This window comes from Manis javanica, chromosome 13, assembly GCF_040802235.1.
Source record: "Manis javanica isolate MJ-LG chromosome 13, MJ_LKY, whole genome shotgun sequence".
NCBI classification, from domain to species: Eukaryota; Metazoa; Chordata; class Mammalia; order Pholidota; family Manidae; genus Manis; species Manis javanica.
Window position 1 is genome coordinate 11,981,141 of NC_133168.1, and position 27,667 is coordinate 12,008,807.

Below are 27,667 nucleotides of genomic sequence, written 5' to 3' on the forward strand. Positions count from 1 at the left end.
AGGGTTTTTATGCTCATTGAAATAAGCAAGGTGGAGAAAGACAAACATAATATGATTTCACTTATTTGTGGAATATAAAAACAAAATAAAATGAATAAAGTATTAGTAGACTCATAGGCACTGGTTCTTTTGTTCCCTTTGTCTTTATAGGATTACACCAACAGTACATGTTTATCACAACTCATTTTCTCACACCCTCACAAAGAAAGAAATAAATCAAAATGATGAAATTTTAAAGGTTACATTTATTTTCATTGTCTATTTAATTTTAAATTAAGACTATTAAATAACACCAGATTAAAGTGTATTTTTTAAAAGTTTTAAGGTGACAAAATAGTTAATTTCCACTGTATCAGCAATGACTAGTACACCAGAACCCCTTATCTATAGCGGATATGCTCTAGGACGCCCAGTAGATGCCTGAAACTATAGTAGTGAACCCTATATACATTGTGCTTTTGCTATACACACATACTTATGATAAAGTTAAATTTATGAATTTGGCACAGTAAGAGATTAACAATAATAACTAATGAGATAGAATTATAAGAATATACCATAATAAATGTTATATGAATGTGATTTCTCTCAAAATCTTATTATACTGTACTCACCGCCCTTGTGATGGTGTGAGATGATAAAATGCCTCCTGATGAAGTGAGGTGAATGACATAGGCACTGTGAAGTTGCACTCGACTACTGTTGGCCTTCTGATGCTATGTCAGGTGCAGGATCATCTGCTTCATGGCCATGGTTGACTAGGCATAACTGAAATGGAAGATAGCAAGATCGTGGGTAAGGGGAACTACTGTGTAGCAGTTCCTATCAGTGATAAGTGCCATGAAGGACAGTGAAACCTTATAAGGGGCAATTTGCTGATACTCTACAAATTACTTCTCCCACACATTCAAAACTAGTAGATATGGTAGAAGACGGGACTGTGAAAAAACATGATAGATTGCAAAGCATTTTATAAAAGCAAGGTCACCTTATAAAGGAAGGATATGAATCAGAAGCAGATTGTTGTGGTCAGATTCAGTAATTAATATTCAATGTGACCAATAATAGAAGGATTCCTGGTAAGAGGCTCAGGTTTATAATTGTAACCTTAGAAAATGTTTGACAGGAGCAGAAAGGCACTAGGGATGTCGGAGGCCCTAACTCCTCAAGGCATTTGGACAGTGCTGAAATCCTGTGAGCTGAGGTCATTTGTCCATGGGATCCATTCACAAAGAAGTTACCAAGTTCCTGTCAGGAGGGCGGGATCTACTGACTCCTTGCTTGAATCTCATTCCACTATATGCAAGATCCCTGTCATTCAGGGAGTAGAGCCTAGTGCTTAAAAGTCTTATATTTGCAGCCAGGCTGTCTGGGTTTGTGTCCTGCCCCTATTACTTACCTTTAGGTATTAAGGCTGTTCACGAGGATTCATGTGTCTTCCATTCAGTATATGGTAGGATTGCACTGTGCTCTTTGAAAGTTGCTATGACCCAGTGAATGCTTTTCCCCCCAAAATGTGCAAAGAACATGTGTCACTTCTGCGAAGAAGCATTAGGATACAACATGTGATTTGTCATACTTGTTTCCTTTTGAGAGGGCTAGCAGGTGTCAAACAGTCCCTGAGCAACAATAGTGAGCATGAACACCTGTAAACTTTTAAATCTGTAACCTTAGGAAGAAACTTTTGTTTTGTCAAGCCCCTGTTCATTTACTGCAGTAAAACCTAGTTTATAGTGACCAATAGTGTGTATGACTTTGGACAAGTTGCTTAACCTCTTAGCTCCTCAGTTTAACCATCTGTAAATGGGAGTAATAATAGTATTTATTCTGAGGATTGGGATGTGAATTAAATGAGAAAACGCTTGTAAAGCTCTAAGAATATGCCAAGCACTTAGTAATTTTTATTAGTAGTAAGCTAATATTGTCAGTACCTCCTATAAAAGGCTTGAAAAACCCAATGATTCCTATTTATATTAAGCTGTTATTTAATGAATATTAACTATGAGTCTGGTAATATAATGAACACTTTACATAAAATGTGAAAAATAATCATCACAATAATATTGTAAAACTTTATGAGCATTATTCACATTAGGCATTATTCAGGTCTGTAAGTTTCCATATATGAGTACTGAGAAATATTTGCATGGCTTTGTTATTAGCAATAAATGCCCTACTTTGATTTCAGCACATGTTTTAATTTTCAAGTATTTATTGGAAGGACTTCTTAATTGAACCAAAATATATGAAAGATAATTCTTACTGACATGATTAAATTTCTATCTTGGTTAGGTTTATTTTGGCTATGCTATTCGACCCAAATCTTTATATTGGCTTTTATACAACAGAAATTTAGTTTTTTCCTCATTTGTCAATGATGCATCATCCTTCCCTGTAATCATTCATGGAAACATTCAGACAAAGACTTTGCCACATTGAACAAAGGGTGCCCAGGGTCACCTTGCAGCTTGTTCCACTGCAGCATTTTGAAAGGAAAACAAAAACAATTCAAAAAAAAAGAGAAGTCTACATAGGAGGTTTTTAGGGGTCAGGTCTAGAAGTCAAATACGTCCTTCTGTTCATAGTCTGCTTTTCACTCGGCCTCACATCAAGGAAGACCAACGAAAGTATTCTAACAAATGCCCAGCACAAGAGGCAAACATACGTTTGTGTGACACACATAACAACCTCTGCGTTGGATTTTTGGACCCTGAGATCTGTGATTAAAGGAACTATACACTCAAGGTAGCTTCTAACAGAATGATTCTCATATATTTATTTCAACATTTTCAGCTTGTTAATGCTCTTTCACTTTCATTCATTTACATTTTGCTCCTTACAACAACCCTCTGAGGGGTAAGACAGGTGATATTATTCTCCATTTAAAGTGGAAAGAACTGAAATAAGGGTTAAGAGCCCCTGGGTCAAATGGAGCAAAAGTATTTAATAGAGAAATTAAGTGGATGTAGTTAAAAGGTATAAAGTGAAGCTATGCCTGATTCCCAAACCCTAAGAGACGGATAAGACAAGACCTAGTTTTAATAAGCCTTCTCTTTTAAGGGACATTTCTCTATGTATATCTTCACTTCATGTTAAACTTAAACTATTTATTTCTAATTTTTCCTTAGGAAAAATGGATGTATAAGATTGATGTGTTACACATATAAAATTAATATGCATTAAAAATATGCATATACACAATCTGTCACACAGTCTTTTATTGCCCTTATCTTCTCCAAACGTTGATTCATCTTAGCTAGGTGAAAATAGGCAGGTGTATATGCAATGAGCTGGTGCATGTAGATGAAGCATTCTGCTGGTATTCTGCATATATTATCTCATTTAGGAAAGCTTCAGGACAGTAATATTTAAAGTTTATACATATGAACCCAGAAGATAGAGAAATTAATGTTTCTTATGCATCATAAAGTCAGGAATGAAATTCTGGAAGATTAAATTTTCCCTGAAATAATGGTGATAGAAAGCTATGGAGGTTTTTTCTGAGGATTATAAAGGCATTTTTCTATAATAACTATCACATAAATGTCAGGAGAAGGCTTACATAAATCTGTACCAGGTATAGTAGCCAGTATTGACCTTAGCAAACTAAAGGTTGGTGGTTAAAATATTAAAGCAGTCCTGTTGTGTTGACAGCACAGGAAGTCAAAGGCCAAGATCATATTTCAGTAGGACTCTTTATTAAAAATAAGCTGTAAGACAGTGGAGAAGTTAATTCTTAAGTAACCTGTGTTCTTAAGCATGGTTGTCCCTTCGAGTCCAGCTGGGTGACTCCTGTGCCAAGCAGTTCCTATATGCTAAGTACACAAGCTGAGCCCCTGGCAAGGGATGAGTATCTTTTCAGAGAATGGTTGGACCCCTTGAGGATGCAGAATTCCAAAGGGCAGATGGAGAAGTACTCCCCGATTGCTTGCCCTTTATCCACATATGTTTGAGCAAACCATTACATTTGTAAGAACAACAACAAAAAAAACTAATCTGTGTTATTACGATTCTAGTTACATTGTGATTCCAGATGAGGACCTATGGCTTGGAATTCTATTTTAGTCTGTCATGTACTGGTTGTGTGGGGCTGCTCAAGCCATCCTCTTTAAGCCTCAGTTTCCTCATCTGCTCATCTGTTGAAGGAAAGAATTACACCTATCTTGCAAGTCAAGAAGATTAGAGATACTATAAAAATATCAGAAGCCATTTATAGTACATAGAAAATCCTCACTAAATACTCACGTTGTTATTATCATTGCAACGATGATGGTGATAATAATATTTACTCTCCAAAATAACTCATTTAACATACTAGAATATCTTTACAGTGGTTATTGGCATTTTAGGCATAATAAGTTTAAAATTAACTTATATTTACTGAAACCTTTTCTTGGGGGTAAACATTTCCAAACATGTCATCTTTCATTCTGTAATATCCTTCTGTGTTGACAGTACCTACACTAGTTGTGGTAGCAATCATATACACAGTTAATGGATCACTGTGTTGCATACTTGAAACCAATATAATATTGTATATCAACCATATTTCAATATAAAAAAAATTGAAGTCATCTCATTTGATCCCCAAGATATTAATTCCCATTTTAGAAATTAAATCTAATACTGATGTCTCACAGTCAACATTATGACTCTGATCTAATGATATTGCTGTTATCATCTCAACTTTTCTGTGAGAAATATTTTTAGTAAATAATATAAAAATGAAAATGAACATGAAACTGACCCACCAAATTCAACTATATAATTTTTCTCAAAAATGTAAATCATATTCTCTATTTATCCAAGGCCTGATACTTCATACATGTGGCATAAATTAATTACTTTAAATAATGTCCCCTTAGTAGATTCAATACCAAAGTGAATTTACTCTCACTTAGGATGGATTGGATAATGGATCTTGGAGCCAAGAAGTGAGCACAACTCTATACATTGAATTTTTCCTTAAGAGAGCAAAGAGTATAATCCAAGAGAAAAATTAAAAAATAACACTTAAAAATAGAGCACAGTAAGTGCTCTAACACAGATACAAACAATGAGAGAGGACTGCATGTCCATCATGTAGACATGGGTCGGTACTGGGAACAGACAACATACAAATAGACACCAACAGGGAAATTAAACTTGTTTTGTTGTTTGGTTAGTTGGTCAGTTGATTCAATCTTAAAAAAGATCCAAGAAGTAAGCATGCTCATGTTACCCATTCTGGAGATAAGCGACATTCTTTCTTCCCCTTCCTCCTTCCTTCCTTCCTTCCTTCCTTCCTTCCTTCCTTCCTTCCTTCCTTCCTTCCTTCCTTCCCTCCTTCCTTCCCTCCTTCCTTCCTTCCTCCTTCCCTCCTTCCCTCCTTCCTTCCCTCCTTCCTTCCTTCCTCCTTCCTTCCTTCCTTCCCTCCTTCCCTCCTTCCTTCCTTCCTTCCTTCCCTCCTTCCCTCCTTCCTTCCTTCCCTCCTTCCTTCCTTCCTCCTTCCTTCCTTCCTTCCTTCCTTCCTTCCTTCCTTCCTTCCTTCCTTCCTTCCTTCCTTCCTTCCTTCCTTCCTCCTTCCTCCCTCCCTCCTTGGACATGTATATACAATCATATAACCCTTACCCAGATCAAGATATCAGGAGTTCCCATGAAGTTTTTTATCCCTTCACCTGTTTCATCTGCCTCCCACCACATGGTCTACCATCTGCTCCATGTGTTTATGACTCTTTCTGTTTTGTTTGTTCATCTGTCTTATTTCTCAGATTCCACATATAAGTGAAATCACATGGTATTTGCTTCTCCCCATCTGGCTTGTTTCACTTAGCATAACAGCCTCTAATTCCATCTGTGTTGTAATAAACGGCAATTTTCATTTTTATGGCTGAATAATATTCCATTGTGTATATATATCACCTCTTTTTTATCTATTCATCTTTTGATGGACATTTAGGTTGTTCCCATATTTTGTATATAAGGCTGTGATAAACATGGGATTGCAAATATCTCTTCAGATTAGTGATTTTGTTTTCTTTGGGTAAATTCCCAGAAGTGAGATTGCTGGGTCATATGTTTTTTCTATGTTGATCTTTTTGAGAAACCTCCATACTGATTTCCACACCGGCTGCACAGACTTGCAATCTTACTAGAAGTGTACAAGGGTTCCCTTTTCTCTATATCCTTGTCAACACTTGTATTTCTTTTCTTGTTGGTATTAACCATTTTGATTGGTGTAAGGTGATATTACATTGTAATTTTGATTTTCATTTGCCTGATGATTAGTGATGTTGAGCATCTTTTCACGTGTCTTTTGGCCAATAACAGAAGGAACTATTTATATACACTTCTTTAATAGATACACAGTTGCACAGGACAGCCTGAACCAAGTATTTTAAAGAATGTGGACTTACAGAACTAGAAAAAAGAATCTGTGTGTTATCTAGGCGTCCCCAGAGTCAGCATGCCCTGTGTGGTCTCAGGCAGGGAGTCACGGTCTGGAGCATCAAACCCTAGATCCTTTTTTCTCAATACTTTGAAGTCAAGTAGGAGTATCGGTGTTCATATTTGGAAATTAATGGATAATGACTAGACTGGACTTTAAGGTCAAAGTCAATGATCTGGAGTTTGGGCAAACGATTCAGTCTGAGAAGAGTGAGGTAGAAAATACCAGTCTGGCAATAACCAGAGGATCCAATATTCATGTCTGGAACAATCGTCGGGGGCTAAATCATCGTTTCATTTCCAATCTCCATTATTTGAAGAGTCAGCATGTAATAAAACTGAGTTTCAATGTTTGTGTGTGTGTACGTGTGTATTCATTATATGTAAATACATGCATGATATATATTTATATATACACACACACTTGTATATATACTGAATACATATGTGAACTCCTTTAATAAATTCAGGCTACATGGAATCAAATCTAGTCTCAAACACTCAAACAGGGATGACTACAGTACTAAACTCAAGGACTTGTCATAAGGATTCAGTGTTATTCTACATAAAACCCTTAAAAGAGTACCTTTGTATAATCGTACCATGAGTGTTCAATAAATATTAACTGATATTGTTGTCATCATTTTCATATCTATCATGATCATAATTTTCATATTTTTAAACATGCTACTACTGTTATGTTTATTTTTAGTTTTTAACATTTTCACGTATTCCTGATATAATACTACAGAAGAGTGTTTTTATGTTCCTTGGGAAAAATAAACACTCTTGACAAATAAGTCTTTTATAAGTAACAATTGGAAAGATTCATTTTAATAAAAAAGCAGGCTTGGGGTAATCAATCAGGACTTCTGCTTTTCAGGATTCTCATGAGAGAGAAGCTTAGGTCAGTGGTGATTAGTTTCAAGTTGCTGAGACTGAATTTCTGCACAGTTGTGGGAAACCCTAAGTGAGGCTTTCCAATATTTCAACCTCCATCCGGGTAATTCTGAAGCTCTGTGATAATCACCTTTTGTAATAACCTTTTATAATGTCTTTAGTAGTCCATGTCACCTGACTGTGAATATAAATCTGGGTTCTGAATGTAATTTCTTACTATGCCACTGGAACTATCTTACTTTCTTTTCCACAACTTTTAAAAATAAGCAACCAGACGTCACTCATATGCAGTTACATAGCGGTAACAAAGTAACGATCAGACGACAGACAAGAGCCATCCCTGTTCTACAAGATGACAGAGAAACTGAGAGCACCAGTCCTGGGTTAGGCCTATCATTACAGGTTTTTGTGTCATTTTTACTTCTTATACTTCCTTAATTTATTTCCTGGGATAAATTTCAAAGTGGAGATTGCTGGGTGAGGATTATATATAATTTATGTGTTGATATCACTGCTAATTGGACTACAGAAAATATTAAATAATTTGTATTCCTATGGAAAGTTCACGGAGGAAGGAGGTGCAGGATTTCTGCTAGGATGGGGGACTGTGCTGGACCCCATGGGCGCTCCTCCTGTATACCAGTGGTACCCAGGACCACCTCAGGGAGGATTCTCGCATCCAAAACCACCACCACAGGATGCTCACTGTCAGGGCTGTGGTCCAAGCTCTTGTCTTCTTTTCCCCAGAACCTTCTCAAAAGCCTCCCTGGTACCACTCTGGCCTCAAATCCACTTTTTCTCATTCATTCGAAGAATCTAACAAGAAACTGTCAAATCTAATAAGACAGTTATGATTCTACAAGAAAACATATTTTTTCAAATCCTTTCTGAAATGTTGTCTAAGAAGCAAAAGATATACAGTTTTATTGTCTCTAAAAGACCTTAAAGAATTTACCCTGCAGTAACTTGTATTTATGCTACCTAAAAGACAACTGAAGGGCATGAATTTATCATAAAGTAACAATCAACACAGCACCTTAAATCTTGCTATACTATTTAGTACAGCTTGTAATTATGAAAATTGCATCTTGTGTTTTATTTATTAATATTTTTGGCTTATTCCCATATATTCATGTATTTTATAATTAGCATATCAAAGCAAATTCTTCTGTGGTAAGAAATGTAATACAATGTCCTAAATTGTCAGTCCAAGTATATGTTTAGTCTGTTGGGGTAATACCATTAGTTTAAATCTATATTTCACAAGATTTAGTGAGTACTATATGCATTAAGAACAAAACTATAGTACATGGGATATTTTATATTCTGTTGCTGAGGACAATTGGCCTTTTAAATTTTTCTCAAGAGGACTGGTTTTTGCAGTAAGAGGACAGAGGGTCCCCACTTAGAGGGAAGCACCATTTCCTATAACCTCTTTGCTTCACTCCTTTAAATAGACAAAAGTAACAGGAATGAGGTAAAAAAAAAAACACCTAAAAAGCAATAAGGGTGGAATAAGCCTTTTGAGACTTTATTTTTGAGTTCAAAGGGGTATATACTCCTTCAAATTGCTGTCCCTCTCACTAGAAATTTAATTGTATTTTGGAATCAAATAAATTGCTTTAGTGCCAATAAATCAGATTATTTAGCTATAGATCTTTGTCCCTCCCTGTATAAATCTGTGGCATCTGTAGGCAGCTGGTTTATGGAAAACTAGATTTTTGCTGTTTTTGTTTACTAAATACAAAAACTTTCATATAATTAAAAAAAGGAAGGAATTGGGATACAATTTAGAATCATGTATTACTTACAGGGTCCATTATGATTTCCATTTTATACACACATACAGAGACACACACACAAAACACACACTTGGTTCTAGATTCTATGTAGCAGCTAAATTCAGCCTCAGCTGCTGAGGTAGAAAGTGGACTCAAGCAGGGCAGGTAAAGGACGCTGCTTGGTAGGTCCCACAGCGCAGTACTGATTCAGTAACGGCGCTGCACCAGCTCTGTTTTGGGGTAGTGATTTCACTAACCTTTTTGCCTGAGTTAATATAATTGTTTTGTATTGCTCTTTAACCACGATTTAACTAACTCCTTTAAGATGAAATAACCATATTTCTCCACATCTTTAACTTTAAATTCCTTAATAAAATTCCCTGGTGGGCTTTTGTCTTCTAAACCAAATAATTATACTGTAATTTCTGTTTCTCCAAGTGATATCAGGAACTATGTAGTTAAGGTAGATAGAACACTATGATATAATCACAACATTAAAATTGAGACAGGGTGGTTTAATAAATAGAGAAATACAGAGTTGTAATAAGAAACAAGCTGTGGTTTCCCTTAGGTGGGAGGTCGTAGAAACACACAAATAAGGTATATGTGCTCACTGTTAACTACAGGCCATACCAAGAGCAGGCAATACAGTGTCAGTAATCGTTTTTGAGTCTATTCTTCAGATATTTTCAATAACTAAAAAATTTCTTGTAGTGATACAGCCAATACTGAGCGTACAGATGAGAGGATAGCCTTGCTTTATAAAGTGGTAAATTCACACCAATGACAAACGTAGACTGTCAGAATTTCCCTGTCACTAAGTGATTCCAATTCTTTGGTTTCTAAAGAGACCATTTTTATGACAGACACAAAAACATTAGTTTGCTTCCTGTGAGGATTTTCAGTGTTATTTCATTGACAGAATAGCCAGATGGTGAACAGTCACTATTTGAGCCACTCTGGGAGTCTCATCTTCATCCTTGTACTTATTTTTGTTTTTAAAACAGGACTTCCTGACAAAAATCTCCACATTTTTGAACTTGTATTTCATCCCTTATAAATTCATTTCCCCCATCAAAGTTATATGCAAGAGATAGTGAACTAAACACAGTGACAATTAAATAGAATGATATGATACTCTCAAGCTAGATTATGGAATTAGAAGAAACAGAGCATACCATGACGGGTAACAATCATACATGGAGGATTTGAAGCAGTCATTCTGGGGGTGAATCCTGCATGATCCTGGCTGAGTTACTCTTTGTGCCTTATAATAACAAACATGAATAAGTGGCCCAATAATAACAAACATGTGGAACTAATAGTGCTGTGTTAAGGATTAAGTGGATAATAGTTGTAAAGAATAATAGCTGGCACTTGGAAACACACTATTAAAATAAGATACCGTATCTTGATAGTTTTCACACCTTAATAATTATAATTTAAATCTTCCTTTCTTAAAGGGAGTGCAGTACCTGTACTCTGCCACTTCCTTTCTCCCCAAAAAAATACTTTAGTAGATTCAAATGTGATGTGTAGTTTCCCAGAATATGTACACTAAATGAAAATTATCTGTCACTGAGTACATCAGAGATTTAATTCTTTGTGGTTGGTGGAATATAAATCATTTTATTCTTATATCCTAAATATCCAGACTGTCAGGGATCAATAGAAAAGTTTTTTTTATTTTGTTTTGATATGTATATAATGTGTTTACGTATTACCAGGAACTCTCTGAGAAGCTCAAGCTCTTTTTTCTAGCTTTATTAAGATATAATTAACATATAACATTATGCAAATTTAAGGTTTACAAGGTGATGATCTAAGACACATTTATATTATTAAAGGTCTACCATAATAAGGTTAGTTAATACATCCTTCACCTTAAACAATTACCATTTTGTTATTGTTACTGTTGTTATGTTGAAAAAATTAAAGCTCTACTATCATAACAACTTTAAAATTTATAACAGCATTGCTAAATATAATCACTGTGCTGTACATTAGATCCACAGAACTTACTTATATTTTAATTGAATGTTCATATCCTTTGACCAACATCTCCCCATATTCCTCACCCCACAGTTCCTGGAAACCACCACTATACACTCTGTTTCTCTGCTGTCAATGTTTTGGACTTCACATTTAAGTGAGATCATGTAGTATTTGTCTTTCCCTATCCAGTATCTGTACGGCTTATTTCACTTAGCTTATTTTCATCAAGGTTCATCCATGTTGCCCTAAATAGCAGACTTCATAATTTTATGGCTGATTTACATATATATATATATATATATATATATATATATATATATATATATATTCTCTTAATCCATTCATCTATTGATGGACACTTATGTTGTTTCTATGCCTTGGCATTTGTAAATAGTGCTGTAGTGAACGGGGGGGGGGGTTTACAGATTTCTCTTCAACATAGTGTTTTATTTTCTTTGTACATATACCCACACATGAGGTCACAGGAACATATGGTAGTTATATTTTTTAATTTTTTGAGGAACCTCTATACTGTTTTCCATGGTGACCCCACCAATTTACGTTTCTACCAACGATGTATATGGGTTACCTCTTCTCCTCATCCTCATCAGCATTTATTATCTCTTGCTTTTTGATATGACAGCCATTCTAAGGGGTGTGCGGTGACACCTCACTGTGGTTTTGATTCACACTTCCCTGATGATTAGTGACGCCGAGCACCCTTTTGTGCACTTGGTGGCTTTTGTATGTGTTCTTTAGGACTATATCTAATCAAGCCCTCTGCCCATTTTTTAACAGGATATATTTTTCTCCATTGAACTGTATGAGTTTCCTGTATATTTTGGTCAGTAACCCCTTATTAGGCATATGTTTCGAAAATATTTTCCCCTACTCTGTAGAGTGCCTTTTCCTTTTGTTGAATGTTTCCTTTGTACAGCTTTTTAGTAGTCCTACTTGCGTATTTTTGCTTTTCTTATGTTTCCTTGGCAAAATATCCAAAAACTCATTTTTGAGATTGACGACAAGGAGCTTTTTCCCTACAACTTTTTCTAGGAGTTTCATAGTGTCTGCTCTTTTCTTTAAGCCTTTAATCCATTGGGAATTAACTTTTTTGTGAGAGGTGTAAGGTGGGACCAGTTTCGATCCTTTGCATATGAATATCCAGTTTTAAATAAGCACTATTTTTTGAGAAGACTGTCCTTTCCCCAATCAGACATTCTGGGCCCCCTTGTCAAATACTAGTTGAACGCATATGCATGGGTTTTTTATCTGGTTCTCTGTTTTGTCCCACTGGTTTATGAGTCTGTTTTTATGACAGTACCATATTGTTCTGCCTACTATTGTTTTGTAATATGGCTTCAAATCAGAAGTGTGAGGCTTCCACCTTTATTCTTTCTCAAGATTGCTTGGCTTTTCTGGATATTGTGGTTCCATATGTTATTTTAGGATTTTTTTCTTTGAAAAATGACATTGGAATTTTGATAGGCATTGCATTGAATCCACAGATGGCTTTGGATATTTTGTATGGACATTTTGACAATATTAATTCTTCTGATCCATGAACACAGGACACATTCCATTTATCTGTCCCTTCTTCAATTTCTTTCATCAATGTTTTGTATGTTTCACTGTACAGATCTTTCACCTCCTTGGCTAAATTTATTCCTAAGTATATTACTGTCTTTGATGGCATTTAAATAGGATTGTTATCTTTATTTCTTTTTCAGATAATTCACTGTTAGAATATCGAAGTGCAACAGATTTTGTGTGTTGATTTTTTGTCCCACGGCTTTACTGAATTTGTTGATTAGTTATAACATTTTTTTTTGTAGAATATTTAGGGTCTTCTTTATACAGGATCATATATTCAGCAAAAGGGATGATTTTACTTGTTTCTTTCTGATTTGGATAACTTGCATTTCTCTTTTTTGCATAATTCTTCTGGCTAGCATTTCTAGTACTAGGTGGAATAGGAGTGGTGACAATAGACATTTTTGTCTTGATCTTAAAATGAAAGTTTTCAGCCTCCCACAAGTGAGTATGATGTTAGCTGCGGGTTTGTCACAAATCATCTTTACTGTGTTGTGGTATGTTCCTTCTATGCCCAATTTGTTAAGAGTTTTTTTCAGGAAAGTTTGCTGAACTTTGTCAAGTTCTTTTCTGCATTTGCTGCAATGATTATATGATTTTTGTATTTTATTCTATGAACGTGGTGTTCCACACTCACTTACTGATTTACTTACATTGAACCATCCCTGTATCCCAGGGAAAAATTCTACTTGATCATGGTATATGATACTTTCATATGCTATGTATTTGGGTTCTCTTGTAACTCTCTGAGTATCTTCAGAACAATTATTTTGAATTCTTTGTCAGGCAATTCATGTATATCCATTTCTGATCCAATAAGATCAGTTATTGGAAGTTTACTATTCCTTTGGTGGAGTCATGTTTCCCTGATTCTTCGTGATTCTTGTAATCTTGGGTAGGTGTCTGCACATGTGATGAAGTAAGCACATCTTCTAGATATGATGGACTGACTCTGGTAAGGAAAGAACTTCATCTTTGAACAGTGGCACACTGGAGCATACCGTAACCTTGAGTCTAGTAGTACAGGATAGAACTGTGGGTGCAAGTGGGCCCTCCAGGTCAGGGAGGCAGCAGGGGTATGTGATGACTCTTTGGTTCAGGCTACTGAATCTACAGCATCAACAACTGTGTGGTCCTTGGACAGTGCTGTAGCAGTCCTGCAGTGTCTGCAAGGGACATGGGAGTCCTCAGCTGCACCTCCATGCCCTTCAGCCAGGCAGCAGAGCAGGCAGTGGTGGAGGTCAGAGTTAGTCGTATGGACACATCATCTATATAGTACCTATATAGTTCCTGGGGCTCGTTGTACACACACACATTGGCACATTGGTAGGTGTCATGGCTGGAAGCAAATGCCAAAGCCAGCTACGGGTATGCTGACATCAGGATACACTCCTTTAGCTGCAGGGTATTTCCATGGTTGTGCACAAAAAGTAAGGGCTGGTGACAGAAGTTGAGCCAGCAGGATGTAGGTGAAGAGCTAAAAGGCACAATTGCAAGCAAACCCAGCAGAGCAGGCCAGTGACAGTAGTAGACAAGACTGAAGCTAGGCCCGTAAGCAGCCTTTGTGGCCCTAGATCTAGGCATGTACAGGCATGCTCATGGCAGTGGAGGCCAGTGAAGGGCATTGGACTGCACGCATGTAGGTGCATGGCTGGTAGGAATAGTTGCAGCTGAGCCAGTGCTGCAGGCCAGTGAGAGGAAGGAGGATCTAATCCAAGCCCACAAGCAATTTCAGGGGTCCTGGCTGTTGATGTGCATTTCATGGCTGCAGGATCTTGCCATAGGCATGCACATGGCTGTAGACCCAGTAACAGGTATCAGGTCTGCACTGTGCAGACACACAGCTGGAGGATCTAGATCTAAATGCGCACACAGCAGTGGGGAATAGCCACCAGTGTCTAGGCTGGCGTCTTGCACTCATGCAGCCACAGAGGAATGCACCGGCTGCCTGTGCAGATCCTGGCTCAGGTGAGGTGGGAGAGAAAGGCAGCAGGGAAAGACTCAGGAGGCTGGCCCATGGGAATGTGAGCATCTGTGGGATGAAAACTGGTCTACACTGCAGGGGATCTACGGTTGCTGTGGCAGCCATCGGTTTCTTCAGCAGTAAAGCTGCATAGCCCTCCTCCGAACAGGCACCTGGGCGCTGTGGTCGTGTGCGCTGTGGCTGACACTGGCAGCCCTGCTCTTCTCTTCCTTGTTCCCGGCCACCCCCATATATCTCAGCTTTGCCCGTGTCTGGTTGGTGTGAAACCAAAGAGGGTCCATCATGCAGTACCCCAAAAGGCAAGAGCAGCTAGCTGCTGTCTCCCTGCTCCCCTTCCTGGTGAGAGGAACTCTTTCTGGCTGGGGAGTTCCCTCTTGTCACCGAGCAGAGCTGGCCTGGGGATGGGGGCTCTGCAGGAACAACGGAGCCATTCTTTCTTCCCTGTTCGTGTGGTTCTTCTCAAGTTTTTCGTTCCACTGTGTCCCTGAAGTTTCTTAAGTGGACTCCTGAGCAATCCCAGAGCCATATTTGTTTGTGGACAGCTGTGTGTTGTTTTTTGCCATTCTGGTGACATCACCTCTGAAAATTTAGTTTCTAAACAGTAGTATTACTGGAAAAATCATATCTATGATACTAAATGTTATTATCAGTTATAATCTCTCATACCATTTCAAAGCACAGATCTATTTCTACCTACAAACTATAATGTTGAATGGATTACAACATTCTCATGGAATTTATTAAAACATTGAAAGAAAATTAAAATCTAAGAAAAACAAATACCACATTTTCAGAAAAATGGAAAAACAATTAGGTCAAAATCTTATATGCTAAAAACAATTTGCTATATAGACAGTTTTTATTCCTTTTCTATAATTTGAAGTCAACAGGGCATATTTGTGTTTGCTTCATTGATATTTCCAAGCACCTAGAACACTACTGCACATATAATCTATGCTCAATAAATAATAGCTTAATGAATGGTAAATGTAGTTCCCTCAAATTTTCTGTGGAAGAAGACAAACTTACATACATGTATAATTCCTGCTCCTAATGCACTGTTGTTATGCTTTTCTTAATAGAAGCTCATTTTAACACTGTTCTATCTAGAGGGCTCCCAGTACCATAAAACCCTTCCTGATATGACTTATGCTTTGAATATACTATTGGTCATGACCTAGGCATATTTTGGGTCTCAGATAGAAGTGGCTTTTGTTCTAAAAATTGTGTGAAGACTGACTGGCTTTCACAATGAAGACAGAAATTACAGGGCCCCCTGTAGGATTTCTAGTAAACACATCTTCACTGTCTGCTGCACATATTCTTGGTCCTCTTAGAAAATTTTTTAACAAGTTTCACATTACAGCTTTCTATTTTTCTCTTAAATAACCTTGTCTTGTTTTGATTATCTGATTGTATCATACTGTTTTATCTGCTTTAACTACAAAGATTCTGGCACAAGTTTGGGAAATTGCAAAAAGTACAACCATTTATATAGGAAGAGAAAACACAAGTGACATGATTAAAGCAGTAAACATTAGAGAAGTACAGAAACATGATTTTTTTAAATTAACATATCATTGATAAACAATCTTATGTTGGTTACAAATATACAACAGAGTGGTTCAATAGTTATCCATATTATTAAATCCTCACCCCCTCTAATGTGGTCACTATCTATCAGTGTAGTGAGATGTTAAAGAAACATGATGAGTTCTTCATTGCCCTATTCTGTTCTGCTAATAGGGGAACTAAACAAATAACAATGTAGAAATCCAACTTAGTATTACTTTATTACAAAGTAAGTTAAATTAGATGAATTTTAGGACTAATATATGATACGCAATGCATGTTGTTCATGTCTTAATCAAAGAACCTTAAATCTAGGATTCAAAAAATACAAGCACATTCTTAAAAAATATAGCCATTGTTGACTTTAGTAAAATAATGTAGTGTAAAATAGGTAATTAAATAATACTACATGAGATTTTGTTTTTGTTTTGGTAACCATGTACAATCTTACCAGACATACGTGAAATTTCCTGGTTGAAAGTTAATGTTCATTAAACTTCTATGCAATCTTGCCAACATTTGGTGTTAGAATAAAAAATTCCAATATGAAAAGTAAACTAAGATATTTTATTATTGTTTAATGTGTGTTTTTTTGTGATTAAATACTTGTTCCATAGTTTTATTTGCCATTACTACTTATTATGTTCCTTGCTTGGGTCTAGCTTTCATTTTTCTAATGAGTGTTTAACTTTTTTTTATTGATTTTTTAAAACTTTCATAGAATAAGAATGTAAAGCTTTTGATTTACATATATGGTAAACATTTGCCATTTGTTTATGATGTCTTTTCCTTTTTAGTTCAGGGTAATAAAATTTTTGTATAGCCAAATCTATCAATCTTTCCTTTGCTGAAATTCTTAGCAAGATTTTCCTCAGCATGAGATCAGACATATATTTTCTTATACTTTTAAAAAGCCATTTTCTGGTTTCATTTGTTATATTTAATCAATCTGGAATTTAATTTAGAGGAAGGTACAAGAAAAGAATCTATTTTTTTCTCTAAATAGATAACCAGTGCGTGAGTTCAATGATGTCATATTTATTTTATAGAGCTAAAACTAAGCTGTAATTTCTATCATTTGGACTTATTGCAAATAGCACAATTCTCAATTCTTATATGTCTAAAATAGAGATGTGTGCAATAAAAATTGTTTTAGCATTTAATTACTCAATACCTTTAAGTTCTGGATGAAGAAATCCACAATATGCACATTAGAGGGATTCCATGAATGTTTTGATGTGAACATATTATTATTCTAGAAATTTATAATAAAAATGATAATTTATAGAAATAGCCTTCTAGAAAATAAAATAAAATTCAATGGGGAGAGAATATAAAGATCAGTGGAACATAATATAGAGCCCAAAATAGACCCACAAAAATACAGTGAGCTGATCTCTGACAAAGGAGCAAAGTCAATTTCATGGAGAGACAAGTGTGCTGGGGACAAACGGGACATCTCTTTTGGAAACATGGCCCTATGATTACGTATTACTAGGAGAAGGAAGCCCATCTGGAAAGGCTGCATATGGTGTGATCCCAGTTATATGACCTTTGGGAAAAGGCAAAACGATGGAAATAGCAAAATGTCAGTAGTTGCCAGGGGTTGGTGGGGAGGAAAGAATAAATAGGCAGAACACAGAGAATTTTTAGAGTAGTGAAAATATTCTGTATGGTATTATAATGATGGATACATGTTATATGCATTTGTTCAAACCCACAGTTGTACAACACCAAGAATGGACTTTAATGTAAACTATAGACTTTGTATGATTATAAATTTATCAATATAGAGTCATCAGTTGCAACAACTATATCATTCTGGTGGGGGATGTTGATAATGTGAGACACTATGCATGTGTGGGGACAGTGGGTAAGTGGGAAGTATACCTTCCTCTCAATTCTGATGAGGACCTAAAACTGCTCTAAAAATTAAAGTCTTTATATAGAAGGGAAAAATTGAATCTAGACAGAGACCTTACACCTTTCACAAAAATTAATTCATAATGGATCATAGGTGCAAATGTGAAAGGCGGAACTGTAAAAGTCATAGAAGATCACATAGGATAAAATCTAGATGAACTTGGGTTTGTTTGGCAATGGATTTTTAGAGATAACAGCAAAGAGAAAATCCATGAAAGAAATAAATGGTAAGTTGCACTTCATTAAAATTGAAAATTTTTGCTCTGTAAAGATACTGTCAAGAGACTGAGAAGAAAACTACAGACAAGGAAAAAGTAGTTGCAAGAGACATATCTGATAAAGAATTGCCTTCCAATATACACAAATAACTCTTAAAACTAAATAATAATTATAAAATGAACAACCCAATTAAAACATGGGAAAAAGATTGAACAGACACTTCATCAAAGAGAGTATACAGATGGCAAATAAGCATATGAAAAGATGCCTAACATCATATAATATTAGAAAATAAAAAAATAACAATGAGATACCACTACACATTTATTAGAATGATTATGATCTAAAATGCTGATAAAACCAAATGCTGATGAGGATATGAGCAATAGAAGTTATCATTCATTGTTGGTATGAATGCAAAATGGTGCAAACACTTTTGAAGATGTTCTATTATAAAACTAAACACTTTAACCATATACCTACCAATTGTGCTCCTTTTGGCATATACCCAAATGAGTTGAAAATTATTTCCACACAAAACCCTGCATGTGACAGATTTATACAATTGTCAACCAAGATGTCCCTCAGTATGAAGATGGATAAATGCATTCTTTTACTTACATCAGACAGTAGGACGTTATTTAGCTCTAAAGAGAAAGCCTAAGCTTAAAAGACACAATCAGTTTATCAGTGTGTTGTTTTGATTGTTACTTGTAAGCAATAGAAATTTAACCTCTCTTGATAATATGAAATGTATGCTCATTTGAATGTATATTATACCTTGTTTTGATCAGAGTGTGATTCTCATAGGGAAAAAAGCAATATTAGTGATATCTAGAGAAAATAGAAAATAAGACAAGTTAACTAGACTTCATAAAGATAACTGGAGAAATATGGTGATTTCTGTAGATTTCCTAATTCCAAACACTTTGACTATTATTTTGGGGCGTAATTAGTAGAAAACACCTATAACAACTTTGTATGATGTACCAGGAAAGCTGTAACAAAGGAAAATACAGTATTTTCAGATGCTAAATTCACAGGATCAATAGGAGAGCAGAATCCTATGTACCCAATGATTACTAGTATAATATAATCATTATTACATTCAGTAGGATGGAGAAAGAGAGAGCACAATAAATACATAGGTCGATAGATCCATGTGAGTTTCATAGAAATGGGATGGGCATTAATGTAATAAGCCCAGCAGAGGGAAATTCCATTTTAATCAGTAACAGTATCATATAAGAGAATTTGGCTTAATATTGAAAAGAAAAAAATGAAAGGTACTTGATGTTGATGCTGTTTATTGTAATAGATACACAATACCTAGTAGATAGTGTCTAATAGTGTTGAATAAAATGTTTATGTAATTTAAAATATAGCTTCTTTTAACTATAGAAACAACAGTGAATTACAAGTATTGGATGGGTAGGAATACAAGATCTAGTAACAAGAGTAATTTATATATATATCCATATGGTAGTGAATGATAAACATGTCAACAATAAAATGATTTCCATATAGAGGAATATATATAATTGTCAGAGTTTAATTACTTTAAGTTCTACTGTTTGAAACTTTGAGAGTATTTTATTATTGAGTAGCAAAAGGAAGCAATAAAATAAGCAAATAGAAAAAAAACATGTTTATTTGCTTTTTAGAAAGGTTAACCAACAGGGCTATAGATTCTCTTGATTTGGTCTATTAAATTAAAACAACATATATTAAATATGGCTTCTGTTTTCTAGAAACTAGTTGCAATATATGTATATTTGGTTTCAAGTACTACATTTTGTACTAATGTGCTACTCTAATCAGTCTACCATAACTGAGTATCTTTCTTTCTATTTTATAACAAATGTAAGTTAAGTAAACATCTACTTACAAAATGTTAAAGTTGACTGGATATTAAAGAACATATATTTCAATCTTAGCAGTTTACATATAAAAGAACTGAGTATCTGAGAGTGTGAATTATTTCCCCAAGGTCATATATCTAGTTAGAAGCTGAATTAGTTACCTTGAAAAAAATCACTGGAGTTGAAACAGAGTTTTCTATGCACAGCCTTAAGGAACTGCAATATTTATATCAGTGAGGAGATTAGTCCTACCCTACCATTTGCTTTAAAAATTATATTTCTTTATGCTTTTTTACAAATCTTTAAAATATTTTATAATTTGGTTCACAAATTGATACTGAGTAAAAAGGAACATTTAAAATGATCTCTGTTGTTTCCCTATGGAAATAGCATTATTCTACAATAGTGCCAAAAAAAAAAAAAAAAAAAAAGAGAGAGAGATCCCATAAAACAAATGGGCACTAGCGGCTTTTCTACTATTTCTTTTTACAACAAAGGAATCAAATATTGTATTTGTGTGTGTGTATGTTCATTTTAAAATAACTTTCATGTTTTCTCTTATTTTTTATAGACCCCAATATAAGCTTAATATGCCACACAGTACCCTGAAGGCATACGTAGATGGGTCAGATTTTGAATGAGAAACAGTTTATTATATTGAATTTTTTCCTCATATTTACTTTTATTTTTTTCTATTTTGATGAAAAGTCACCTAGGTTCATTAATTGACCATGAATTCCCTAAAGTTACAACTTTGATGTCAAGTATCTAAATAAAAAAGTGAAAAAGAGATTAGAATAGATTTACATGTATGATTGCAGACCTCAAATGATAAAAAGTCTGGCTGGCTCTGAAATGATGCCCAAAATTAGCCTATCAGCCCAAGATCCAAAAATTCAGTGGTTTTCTGTTTACGGAGGGCTCAAGTTATTAGTGCTGTAACTCATCCTTTAAATAGAGGTAATGTTATTTACTTCAAATAATATTTTGTAAGGATGAAATGCACAGTGAAATGCATAGATACATGTTTAGCACCTGGTAACCAACTATTCCATGTTTATATGCTTAAGTTCCTCTGCCAAACTCTACTTTCTGAAATACTGCTGCTTCTATTGACATCTCTACCGTAAACCTTAGTGCTACTGGTCAGTGAATCACATCACCTGTCTGATCTTTACAGATGGCTTGTACCTCTTTTATAGTGTTTGCCTTTTCTTCAGTACTGAAGTTAGTTACGTCTGGTCCCTTTGGAGAACAGTTGCTTCTGGGTGCTTCATATTATGCAGAACTCACTCTTGTATACAAAATGTACTCATAATTTTCAGTAAGTATATATTTGATCACTTAGTTAAAATAACTAAATACTCCAGTTGAATTTACCCTACTGAAAAGGGTGCTATGCCATGTCTACATAATGTTTTATATCTGATTATTTAAAGGCCTTGTTTCTTTCCTCATATAGCTAGAATATATGTACTTGTTTTGTCAAAATATTGTCACACTTGACAGAGAAGTTTGTTAATGATGAATGTATGTTTACACTGGATTTAGTCTTCAAGTTTGTATCTACATTATCAAATTGGTCAATTTGTCTACTTTGCTTAAAATTTTATTTGTGTCTATAGTAATTTCTTTCAAAGCCTTAAATTTAATTTCAGTCGCATAGCCAATATGTTGCTACTGAATTAAAATTCAGGTGTAGGCTAATTCTGGGCATAACTTCCAGTTTAACTTACATACAAAACTTGTAAGAGGCTAGTATAATTTTTAAGAGGTGAAAGAAAAAATTATCCTTCAGATCATGTCTAATAATGGCTAGGAACATATGTTTTTGATACTTATAAGAAAAAGCATACATATGCATTAAATTAGAAAGTAAATGCTCCCATTTTCACTTGTTATATCTTAACTTTTCACTTGAAGTTTTTTACAATTGGCTGGTGGCCCATTTTATTTTAACTTTAGGTCATTGACATTCAAAAATGTAATTAACCAAAACCTGAAAAAGAAAGAATGGAAGATTTAGATTTAAAATCTTAATGTCAAAATGTTTGGATTAAAGTATAGGAAAATATGAGGAAGAACTAGACCTGGCCTCGATATCTATTTACTTTAATGTATAATTTAGTATTTGTTTAGATGGAAGGTATCTTCCTTCAATTATACCAGATACTGCACTTCCCTAAGTGTTACAAGTCATCCGTTGCTGCTCGAGTATACAAATACATTGTTTAATACTTACTGTGGTGTTTAAAAAGAAAGTAATAACGATTGCTACTTGTGATACATATATTAGAGAGTTGCAACCTTATCTCTTCAGTAGGTTAAATATAAGTGTTTTGAAATTAAATACTCCTGATATATAGGTCTTTCTAGGTCATAAATCTGCCTTTTGCCTTTATCCTTACAGTAAAAAATTTGTTGCAATCTGGAATGGATATCTAAGTTACTTTTGTGGTACCAATTAGAACCGAACCAGTGTATCTTTTATTTATTTATTTATTTAGTTTATTTTTTGCTATCATTAATCTACAATTACATGAAGAACACTATGTTTACGAGGCTCCCCACCCTCACCCAGTCCCCCCCACACACACCCCACTACAGTCACTGTCCATCAGTGTGGCAAGATGCTGTATAATCACCAGTGTATCCTTAAGATTACAGAATCCTTTCCAGGGCATAATTCTATAACACCTAAGGTGGGTTCATTTGGGGACTTTTCATAGCACCAGGAAGAGTACAATTTTCCTGCACATCTTTATAATTTATCCATATCAAAATTCCACCACCTAATAGATCGCCTTTTAAAGGACATAAATAAATCCCTTATTGACTGTTAAAAAAGTAATCTTTTTACTCAACTTCTTGATCTTCCGAAGCTATGTTACCCCTCTACAGCTCAGAAAAATAAACAGTACAGCAAGAATTGACCAGAATTACCTACAAAGAGGAATACAGTTTAATGGATAGACACTATAGAGGATATTAACAATCATGGATTATAATCAGAAATTTGAGAAAATTTCCTAATAATGACTTTAAAAACAGTCTAAATTAAGGTTAGAGATAGAGAAAATTCACTAACTGACATTGTGTACTTAGTTGCTTTAATCTGTTCAACCGAATGCTTTATGAATCCCTCTAAAACTATTGACTTAAAAAAGTTTTTGTTCTGTATATCATGAATGTTTCATTCTAATGTTTCCCTCACTTCAGCCTGATGAGTCTACTTAAATTCTTTGCTATTTTAACTGAGCATTTGCAATATATTAAACATGCATATGTATGAATATATGTGTACATACCCCTCTAATATTAATTTCTATGTATATACATATAAAATTTCCTATTTTATGCCATTTTTCACATAGGTACATGTATACAAAGAATGGATTATGATAGAGAAAATTAGTGAAATATTATGTACCTTTATAATGTGACAAATATGGCTAACATCTTCAATTCATTAATTTATGAGTATCTGAGATTAAAAGTAAAGAGTAAAGAGAGGAGAATTGCCTTTGTACAATGCCTTGTTTGGGCAAATAAAATGCCACACAAAATTTAGCACCAGAAAATGCTGATCTTGTCTCAAGTCTTACAGAGTTGTAAGAAACCCAAATTCAAATTACGAGCAATTATATATATATAATTATTATATGTAGACAGCCATTAGGAATGGGATGACGTTTTCTAATAATGGACACTCAATACAAATTTGACTTGTTATGCAAAAGTACAACCAATTTTGGGCACTTGATTTCTCTCCAGTACATGTCAAAAGCTATAAATAAATCGGTTTTTTTTTTACTATTGTGCAACAAAGTATCACATTAAACTGTATGCTGTGCTATGAATTACCACATTAAACTGTTCAAACACATTATCTTGATGTTTGTATTGCCAGTAATTTAAATATTTTTTGTTTTTCAAATTGTATGCATAACTTTTATAATCAGAACAGAAATTTTTCTCTAAAAGAGGAAAAAAAACATCTTAATATCACAAGTTTTTTTAAAAAGACTGCCTTCTCATTCAGGGTCTCACTGTGAAGGCCTGAGGAGCAGTGCAGGAGTCTCCTGTTCTTGCCTTCGTATTTCACCACCCCAGCATATTTCCATTTTAGCTCTTGGCTAGAGTGTAGGTTATATATTTAGAGTTCTTTTGTGTTAATATGCACAACTGTCCCCAACTTCTAACCTAGTCCACTGAACAAGAAAATTAGTATATAGACATACTCTGGAGAAATTGATGAGGGCTACAAATATCCTAATTATCTAGATTGTCAAGAGTGTATCATTTAATTTTAATCCAAAGTACTATCATTGTACAAATATGAATGACATCATTGAGTATAGTACTAATATGAGGCTTAAAGTTTCATATAATTTTCTATCAGCAAAGAAATAAGTCAGGTTTGCTTTAATATAGCTCTGAATAATTGTGATGAAGGGCTGGTGACATCACATGTGGTACTTGTAGAATTATTCTTCTAAGTAATCTGCAATAGGAAGATTTGGGCATTTGGCCACTCATTATGCAAATTTAAATGTAAATCTTGTTAGAAACAACCCAAAACAAACTTCTTCATAATTCGGTACTCCAAAATAGAATGCATTGCCTGATGTGTGAATCACCTAATTTGACTAAAATTTATTTAAATGTTCTTTTAGCTATTTGGAGAAGTTTGTACCATACAAACAGTAAATTTTTTTCAGTCCCTGTGATTTGTATTCTTATCCCTTGTGTTGAAGGGCATTTATGCGCAGTCTTTGGATGTGCTTTCTGTTTTAAATGAAACATCTGTGTGTTACCACCCGCCTACAACCACCCCTGCAAAAATGTGAATTCTGGCAAGCTAAGAAGAACAGACTGGCACACCAGATATACATAGCTGCAGGTGGGCTGAGGTCTTTCTTCTTCATTGCACGCCACTTATGGTCATTTGACAAAGGTTATATAGGTTGGAATAATATGTGCAAGGCAAAATTAAGTAAAACTAAAACTGTAACTTCATGATATTGGCGTTTTTTCCTCCATTTATCCTTTGGTTATATTGCTCAATAAAGATAAAATAAATTTTGATATGTGCTACAATTTACTGCAATTTTACTAACAGAATTGTTAGGTTATTCCATTTATTTTAAAACAATATGCTATTTTTTAGAAGGGTTAAGATATTCTCTTCTATTTGATTTTGAAACTTTCCTTTCAATGTGATACAGTTTAAAGTGTTAGCTTCTAACTTCAAGCTTTTAAATTTTTACATAGTATTATTTAACTTTACAAAAATCTCCCTGTCTAATGGTACTGGCTCAGGCAGACCAGGTTTCATTTTGATTATCAGGATGGTTTCATTTTGATTGTGATGACCTAAAGTCTATCAATTAATTGTGGTGCTTTTCTAGTTATAAGAAGTTTTTGTTTTAAAGGAAATTTCAATGCATAATAAGAAATTACTCTTTTGTTAATATAAATGTGGAAGGCTTTAGCTCATCCATAATATACAACTTAATATTTATTTCCATCTAACTAATTTTCAATACATAAATGCTCAAATAGCATTTATTTATCCAATTTTATATATAACTGATGAAAATGTATAAATTAAATAACATTGGATGCCTTATTTTCTCACATTTACCAGGAAGAACTATTTCTCATTTTTTTGTAAGAGTTTTATAACACAAAAATAATCTTAAAATGTGAGAAGCTGAACCTAATGTCTGTATATAACTTTTCTGGACCAAGAAATAATTAAAGAATTTTTCTTTTCTGTGGGAATATGCAGCCGCATGAACATCACAGTTCCAATCTCATCTTTAACTTTACTGAGTACAATTTGCAGTAAATAAAATGCATATTTTAAGTGAACAATTTGGGAATTTTAACGAATGTATATTCCCATGTAATTACTACCACAACTATCAAGACATAGAATATTTCTGTCACCACAAATTGTTGTCTCATGCAACATTGATGTCAGTTACTTTCCCATTTCCTCCAATCTCTGGTCCCAGCCAACAATACACTATTTTCTGGCAAACATACATTAGTTGTTCTTGTTCTAGAATTTCATATAAATCGGTGCTTAGCTTTGGTGTCTGTCTTATTTGGTTAGGCTTTTTGCCCTGGCATTTAAAAATGTATTTTATGTGTTTTTATATATCTGTATTTTTATATGTCTTATATGTATTGCAAATGTATTTTTAGGGGGTGTTTTCTATGTGTACCACTAATTAAGTGTTGAATAATATTCCATTATATGAATACAGGGCAATTTTTTTTTATTCATTTACTTTTTGGCCATTTTTTTCACAGTTTTTGGTTATTATGAATAAAATTGTTGTGAATATGACTTGTGTGCATATGTTTGTGTAAATTCAGCCTTCATTTCCTTTGGAGAAGTATCTAGAAGTAAGATTGAGTTATATAATAAATTAGTATTTATTTTCTTAAGTGCCAAATTGTGCACAAAAGTGTGTGTACCATTTTCTGCTCCCACCAGTACTGTACGATCACTGTTCCAGTTGTATTCCAGGGAAACAGTTGCTCCTCATCCTCATCAACACCTGGTATTATTACTTTTAGGCATTACTTTTTTACTTTTAGGCATTTTCAATGGTCTGTGGTGGGTCTTTGTGGTCCTGATTAGCAATTTTCTAATGTCTAATGATTTTAAGTTTGCTTCATGTGTATATAGTGTGTAAGTTTATCTATTGATTTTTTCAGGACTGTCAGTGTTGTTTCATGTATTGAGAAGCAGTTATTAGGTATACACACATTGATGGTAGTTTTGTCTTCTTGATTATTTGACCTATTTATTCAATATGCCCTCTTTATCACTGTTAACATTCTCTGTCCTGAAGTCTCTTTTAATTTGATAATAACATAGCTACTCCAGTTTTCTTATGAATCACATATTCTTGTGATTCATATAGGGATATATTTGCAAGATATTTCTCCTTCATCTTTTTACTTTTTACCTATCTGTCTCTTTACATTTAATGTAGTTCTGCTGAAAATGCATGCAGTTTTGTCTTGCTTTTTTATCCACCCATAATGAATTGTTTTTGTAATGAAATGTTTAGCTAACTTACGTAAAATGTAATTATCTATATGAGAGACTTTAAATATATCTGCTTGGATTTAATTTTTTTTCTTTACTTGTTCCATCTGTTCTTTATTCCATTGTGGTTTTTTTCTGTTTTCATTTAGAATACTTGACTATTTTTAGTATTCCATTTTATCCTTACTACTAGATGTTAAGATATACCTTCTTCATGTATATATTTATATTCTATGGATACTTTAACATTTGGAATATACAGCTTTAATTTGTTTCAGTATATCATGAAATAATATTCTCAAAATTCAAGTGCAACGTAGAAAACATGAGTATGCTTCCCTTT

The 27,667-nt window shown here is 34.4% G+C and overlaps 1 long non-coding RNA gene across 1 annotated transcript in view; it reads right to left on the reverse strand.

Annotated features, from left to right (window-relative positions):
* Window positions 1-423: 423 nt before the first annotated feature.
* The window catches only part of LOC140845325 (uncharacterized), a 379,465-nt gene continuing 352,221 nt past the window's right edge, over window positions 424-27,667 (reverse strand). Inside the window, exon 5 of the long non-coding RNA XR_012124097.1 lies at window positions 424-768. This is a non-coding gene — a long non-coding RNA (uncharacterized lncRNA). The remainder of the gene's footprint in view (window positions 769-27,667) is intronic.